Raw genomic sequence first — 4,662 nt, 5'->3', positions numbered from 1 at the left:
TACAATATTTCACAAAAGTTAGTCTCTTTCTTTTCAAAGTTTATCAATTGTTAATTTTTGTTTGAAACAGAGGAATATAGCTAATCTTTGCATTTTACTGTTTTGACTTATATCAGTAGGAATTTTAGTAGGCTGAATACTGACCTCCAGAGACATTAGGTCCTAATCCCTGGGATCTTATGGATTTGAGATGGGGATATTATTGTGGATTATTGGGTAGGTCCTAAATGCAATCACAAGTGTCCTTATAAGAGAGAGGCAAGATGATATTTCACAGACAAAAGAAGAAGGTGATGTGAAAGTAGAACAGAGAGAGATGAGAAGATGGTGGCTTTGAAGATTGGAATGAGGTGGCCACAAGCCAAGAAATGACAGCAGCCACCAGAAACTGGAATAGGCAATGAGCAGCCCCTTAGCTGGATCCTCCAGAGGGAGCATGGCCCTGCCAATACCTTGATTTCAGTCCGACGGTACTGATCTTAGAATTCTGGACTCCAGAATTGTTAAGATAATAACTTTCTATGGTTTTAAGTTATTAAGTTTGTGGCAGTCTGTTATAGCAGTCACAGGCAACTAGAACACTGTTCTTAATTTTTGCGCTCAAAGCCACATGAATACATACATATTTAAATATTGAATATTATTTACAATCCCACTTATGGCATACAGAAAATATTCAATAATTCTTGTCAATGACGTTTCTCTCTATTCTTAAGGAAGATTTAATTTGGGAAATGCAGGGCTTATTCATATCTTCTCCTTCTTCCTCACCACCCACATTATCAAGGAGTTATGAGTTTATACTTTAAGGATCTCTCAAATATATAGTCAACTTCTATACAAGTCTTCTCTCATTATAAACCACCACATTAACCCAGAAATTCATACTTTATTTTTTTTCAGACCATGCAACAATATCTTTTATTATGTAGGGGTTTTTAAAATTATTTCTGCAATCTCTCCATACACAGGCAAAAAAAAAAAGGTATTGTTTTGCATATTGGAACTTGCAGGCCTGGTCACTGCATAGAGAAGGGAAAATTATCCCTACAACGTGCTTAACCAGGAGGCCCATTCATCTGCCAACCTCCAATAACATGGAGATGAACATGATAGACAGACTGTCCCCCATCTGAACCTTCATTCACCACCATTCAATAACCCTTCTTCAGGCCCAGATCAGCAGCACATTTCTTGCCAATGATCATTAAATATCCAAGAAGACATTCATCGTCGTCTGCTGCTGCAGAAATCTGGGATATATGTTTCTTGGGTATCACCAGAAGATGTGTTGGGGCTTGAGGGGAAATGTCATGGAAAGCAAGACACTGGTCATCCTCATAAATGATTTTGGCTGGGATTTCCTTGCGAAGGAATCGTGTTGCCACCAGGCCAGACGGCCTGAGCCTTAGGGATCTCATCTACCTTCACCGCCTCAAGGTCGGGAGGAGGAGGCTGGGTGGGGGAGGGGCTTACTTTATTATTTACCTAGAGCAACAACCTGCTAACTGGCCTCCGACCTCCAACCTCATCATTCTCATGTCTACCCTCTACCCCCAAGTAGGAGTAAACTTTCTAAAAGTGCGTATCTGATCACCCATTAGTTCTAATTAAAATTCTTTACTGCCTCCTTCAGCTTTCTAGTCAAAATTCAAGTGCTTTCATTTAACTCGCAAGGCCATCTGTGATCAGGACTGTGCCTAACACTCTAGTTTAATATCCTGTTACTCTCCTATCTGAGCTATTCTAATTTTACTTTAATACATGATTTAACTGCCTCTGTTCTGTGCTCACCTCGTATCCTGTAAATGCCTTTAACCTAGCTATTCTCACACTTTATTGTAAAAATGAATTCTCCTAACTGTCTTATCTAGTTTAGTAATAGAGTTTCCTTAGGATACGAATCACATGATTATTGGTTCAAGTATGCTCATAAAAAGTGTAGTGCTTGCTTCACAGTTACATCTATTTAATGAAAGTTTTTGTATGAAAAAAATCTGTGGCACAGCCAAAATTTCCCAAAATGTGCAGACACTACCTAAGTGAAGAAAAAGTTTTCGGTGCAATTAAGAATTAAAGCAGGGCTTCCCTGGGGGCGCAGTGGTTGAGAGTCCGCCTGCCGATGCAGGGGACACGGGTTCGTGCCCCGGTTCGGGAAGATCCCACATGCCACAGAGCGGCTGGGCACGTGAGCCATGGCCGCTGAGCCTGCAAGTCCGGAGCCTGTGCTCCGCAATGGGAGAGGCCACAGCAGTGAGAGGCCCGCGTACAGCAGAAAAAAAAACAAAAACAAAAACAAACAAAAAAAGAGTTAAAGCAAACACTGGCTAAGCTCATGACTTTGAATAGAATAAGAGTAAGCATTAAAAGTTATTTTAAAATGAGAGGACAAGTGTGTTTAGTTACTGTTTTCCATCTCTGTCTTTAAAGGGGAACTGTAACTACTTATATAAAATGAATGTGTATAAAATTCACCTAGGTTTATATAAAATTAATGTAAACTGCTAAGCATGTGTTTGATTTGTACATTCCTTAATAATAACCTATTTCCCTTCCAAACTGGAGTGGTTAGTTTAGATTCTTTCTGAAAAGATAAAGCACTTAAATTTTTTCCCCTTTTACTTTTCTTTGTTCCCAGCTCATTTCTCCTTTTTTTCCTACTAATATTGTAGATACATTGCCAAGATTGTTATGGCAGCTAATAAAGTTTGAAATATAAGACATTCAAACCAATGTTAATAAATAATTTAAGAATTAAATACCTCTCACGACAGGGTTATCTTTATTTTATTCAAAAATAGTTTGTTTTATGGATGTTTTATTTCCTCACATGAGGAAACACTGGTTGAAAAAACATGATACATTCTAGGAACTAATTTTTTCCAAGTCGTACTTCAGTGCTTTAAAAGAAGTATATACAGGAACAGATGTTTCTGCTATGTCAAGATACTAAAATAGCCGACCCGCTTGGTCCTAATTATTGATAGTTTACCACAGCACCAGCCTTGGCTTCTACAAAAGCGTTAGCAGAAGTGACAGCAGGAACACACAGGATTTATTCATTAAGAACGAGCTATAGCTTCCTGCATTTTCAGCTCCAGGCATCACGCTGAATAGTGCCCTGTCATTCGGCAAGAACTAGTCGGAGACAGGAAGCACTTTAGCGTTTTTACAGAAATATCTTTTAAAACGGACTTAACTATCAGACAGCCCCCTTGTAAAGCTTTCGCTCTAAGAAACTCGGGTAAAAGATTATCGCTCCGCACTCACAAAAATCAATTTTGGAGACTGACAGTTGTTCCAGACTGATGCTGGATTTCTTTTCTTCATTGAATTGAATTTCCTGTAGACTGTGAATATACTAACATTCACCAGGTGCTTTTTCCTGATTTTCTTTTTAAATCATTAAATAGCCCCCTTATTTTGTATCAAGTATTCTGTGTATACGGTGGAGAAGATTGTGACTGATAGTTGTTTAAGAAACCAACAACTGGTGAAAGGCAAGCCTGTCAATTTTTGTACATAAGCTAATAATGATAACATTCATAGTAATATTAAGTAACACTTGTCGAGGACATAGTAAATGTCAGGCATCTGCTCATGCCTTTACATGCATTATCCCACTTAATCCTCAACTGAAGCTCTGAAATAATTTTTATCTCCATGTTACCAGTGTTCCTGCTGAGCCTAATATATTTTGAGTGTCTTGCCCAAAATGACACAGAAATTCCTGGAGCAGTAATTTGGCAGCAAACTATCAGAGTCCAAGACCTGAGGTCTCAGTCAGTGTTAAAGTACATTTTGATTTTTAGCATTCCTCCCATTCCAGGAGTAAATAATACATGAATCCATCACCTGAACAACGGAGATCATTTCGATGTGAATGATTTCCAAATTTGTCTCCAAATTTTAGCACCTTCCTAAACCGCTTATCTGTATTTCCCAATGCCTAAAAATGCTCTGACAGCATTCACACCCTTTTATTCTAATACTGCCACCACCTTCATGTACTCTCACGAGCTTCAACTTTTCTTTAAACAAACTCAGACTCCAGACAAAACCTATAATTGATTTTCCTCAAACCTCGAATTTATTTTTTTCCTTTATATGAGCAGCCCCCATCTAGAGAATAGAGGAGATGTAGCTGTCAGAAGCGGCTGAATATGGCTTTGGCAGTTACAACGGAAGCAACGTCACGGGGCCTCCAGTTCACTTGCTCTGCTCTCATTCACTTCTGTACTTACTCCCAATTCCCAACACACACATGGGTGCTTTGCTCTGGTGTATCATGCTCTCTTCCTTTCTTCATTGTAAACATATGCTCTTGGGAAAAGATCTAAAAACAAATAAACAAGTAAATGAACAAAAACCAGTACAGATACCTATTAACATTGACCTGTAATCATTTCCTTCCATATTTGAATCGTAAGAAAGGACTAAAACTACAGATCTAATGATAGAATTTTATTTATCACAGTGCCAGCTGGTAGAGGTTTCACTGAGCAAAAGGGCCTTTGCTTATCTTATTTTACATTCATAACATATTGATTAATATTTTTCATTAGCATATTCTCAATAGAAGACTGAAGCAAGAATAGGGAAGAGGTGGTATACACAGGGATGATGGATTATCAGTTGAACAATAACTGAAAGAGCCCCTGG

General features: G+C 38.4%; 1 pseudogene; it reads right to left on the bottom strand.

Moving 5' to 3' along the window:
* Window positions 1-1,058: 1,058 nt before the first annotated feature.
* LOC112410036 (histidine triad nucleotide-binding protein 1 pseudogene) lies at window positions 1,059-3,873 on the bottom strand (annotated as a pseudogene).
* Window positions 3,874-4,662: the final 789 nt, after the last annotated feature.

The sequence above is a fragment of the Neophocaena asiaeorientalis genome, unplaced genomic scaffold (genome assembly GCF_003031525.2).
Source record: "Neophocaena asiaeorientalis asiaeorientalis breed wild unplaced genomic scaffold, Neophocaena_asiaeorientalis_V1.1 scaffold158, whole genome shotgun sequence".
NCBI lineage: Eukaryota > Metazoa > Chordata > Mammalia > Artiodactyla > Phocoenidae > Neophocaena > Neophocaena asiaeorientalis.
This window is presented reverse-complemented; position numbering and strand designations above follow the sequence as displayed.